The sequence below is a fragment of the Cryptomeria japonica genome, chromosome 2 (genome assembly GCF_030272615.1).
Source record: "Cryptomeria japonica chromosome 2, Sugi_1.0, whole genome shotgun sequence".
In the NCBI taxonomy this organism is placed as follows: Eukaryota; Viridiplantae; Streptophyta; class Pinopsida; order Cupressales; family Cupressaceae; genus Cryptomeria; species Cryptomeria japonica.
This window is the reverse complement of record NC_081406.1, coordinates 189,331,433-189,334,524: the sequence shown is the minus strand read 5'-3', so window position 1 is coordinate 189,334,524 and position 3,092 is coordinate 189,331,433.

The window sequence follows — 3,092 nt, the reverse complement described above, 5'->3', positions numbered from 1 at the left end:
TTGATTGTATTTAACTCTTTAGAAAAAAAAGAATTATAGTATTAGCCTCTTGAAAGGAGGAGTCCTTTCTATTTCAGTTTTTAAGATAAAGGGGGCGGGCTGTCATTTTGTATCTTGTTTTCTTACAAGCCTATTAAATAAGGGTAGGTGTAGTGTTATAAACATACTTGCGTATATATCCAACCTGTATAGGTAAGTGCATATACCTGGGTGTGTGTGTATGTAAGCATGGAGGTATAACACTTCATACCGGTATGTGTATAATATATGGTTGTTGAAACCTTAAACTGCGTAATAAGATGAAAACAATTATACCAGCAGTGCCCCTTAGTTTTAGAATAAAAAACTTGCATAGTCTCATGTTTTCAAGACTACTGCCATCTTAATCAAGCTTACTCAATTTTGCTTTAACCTGAACCACTGATCAACAATGTCAAATACACTATTCAATTGAGATCATCGGGCCCTATTTTCCCTTTTTGAGTTTAGTTGAACTCCCTAAACCTAGACTTATTATTGAGAAGGGTGAGATCATTGACAATGCGAAGACTCGTTCTTATAGTGTAAAACCTTGGCCAAGGTGGTGCTACATAATGCATGCACTAGTCTGATCTTTAGCACTAGATACAACCTTAGTGAAAGTGTCATACTAGTAGGGAGTTACCCTTAGTGTATGAGCGACTAAGTGTGTAAGTCCTAACACCAAGTCTTAGATGGCATTGAGTTCTTGTATTCCTTTACCTCCCTGCGAAGGGCTGGGCCAGTCTAGAAGGACATGGCACGAGGGACTAGATAGTCCATGGTTGGGCGGAAAAGTGCCCTAATGATACTTTCCCTCCCCACCATTATCATGATAGAGTTTGAAGTTTAAAAGTTAGTATCAGTTGAAAAGTACTCTCTAAACCATATCTCTCTTTCATTTCATGCACGTTAATTAGTTCTTAATATTGCATGTATGCTTAATTTTTAGTTCAATGTACTTAATATCCAGTTATCGTTATTCGTGTTCCTGTTTTAAATAGTAAAAAAATATATGTCCATCTTGCTATGCTTATGTTAACGGCTATTCTTTTGCAACGGTTAGATTATTTGAATTTAAATTTCTTTCTAAATAATCAACATGTTACACGTTTGGTCACGGGTAAGGGTTTTACCGACAAAGCTTTGTTGACGATATTTTGATACACATGATAAGTGGTGTTGGTGCGGCTTCTAGATGGATTTCTGGATGTTGTTGGTTATCTTGTTCGTGTTCCAATTCATCGGTGGTGTTAGATTTTATATATGAAAAACCTATTTTGGGTCTGGTGTTATCTAGGTTATGGACCAGTTTATGTAACATGTTGGAGGATGTTCTTGATGCGTTACCAACAGGATTTAAGAATTGGTTTACATTGTTTTCGGCCTAAGCCGACTTGGTTGATTATTGGATTGTGGGTTTGTGTTATAAATTTATTATATTATATTTTAGGTGGCCGACCTAATTGTTTGGGCCTCGGGTTGGTATAAATATGATGTAAGATCTCTTTGTAGATCATGGGTATATGGGTATATGGGATTAGGTTTATATATGTGCAAATAATGTTGTAATCATATGCATAAGTTTTGGTCGATCATAGGTGATCAAATTGGGTTTGTAAGAGAGGTTTAAGGCCTCCATTATTAAGCTTAACCAGAATTGTACTCAGGCATAAGAGATGCTATACTTGCAGTTCACTCTTCTTTCTGGATTGTAGTCCGATGTTTTTGTAGTTAGAGAGTCTCATTTTTGTGATGAGCAGTGCGGTCTAGGCTATTGGCCTTCCTACATGTGCAGGCCCCTCATATGGTAATCACATACTTATTGCAGAAGTATTATCTGACTGTGGGTAGGCTTCCCACCATGGTTTTCCCTTTACCAAGTTTTCCACGTACAAATCTTGATGTCATGTGTTATGGATGGATGGTAACTATTCTGTGATTTATGCTAATGTTTAATTGATATATCAGTTATTCCAGTATTTGGTTTATGCTTTTTGGTATTAAGTTTATGTGTTTCAGTAATAAGGTTTTGAATGTTTAAATTTCTGTAATACGGTGATAATTGATTCACCCCCCCTTCTCAGTTGTCCTCTGGTTATTTGAGTTCTCTAACAGCACATACACACACACATACACACATACACACATATATACACATATATACACACACACATACATTTGTGTATGTATGTATGTATGTATGTATGTATGTATGTATGTATGTATGTATAAATGTGTATATATATGTATATATATATATATGTGTGTGTGTGTGTGTGTGTGTACATGTATGTGTATGTGTATGTGTATATGTATTATGTATATACATATGTGTAATGGTTGTGAAATTAGGAATTAGGATTTCACTAAGTAAATCGTTTAAATAGCCCGATTGACCAAATTACATTGAAAGAGGGTTGAACCCAATAGATCTAGGCTCAATTCTAATGGGAAAGAGACTAAGTTTCTGATTGGATTCAACTAGTTAGGGTTGATTATCCTCTTTCTAAGTTGAATTGTAATGTAATTTATGAAATTAGGGCAAAATGAGGGATTATTGAAGTAATATGACAGAAACAGTAAGCTACATATGTCCCACGGAGCCACCAATTGAGATATGGGCAAAATATGATGTTTAGAACCGGTTCTCAAAAGTTCGACTTGATTTTTCAAGACCAAGTAGCACAGATCCACCTTGGTCCTCCCAATTTTTCGTCGTTGAAAGTTGACCTATTCATCACTGTTGAATTTATCAATTTTCTTGCTCGTACAACTCTGCACCTATTTCTTGCACACAGAAAGAAAGGGAAAAATGTTGAGAATAGGTGTTTTCCTTAGGTCAAACTTCGGTTTTGAAATCAACCATAAATGAAATAATGGAAATATTGAAATAAATGTTAAGGAGATATACCTCAAAACATAATTGTTGATGATGATGCAATGCTATTTGAATGTAATCACAAATGTTGAATGTAATGGTATGACAAACACATAACATAAAAAAACCTAATCACACACACATGCTTGCATGAAGATTGATGTAACTTTGCTTCACAATTCTTGAATGATGG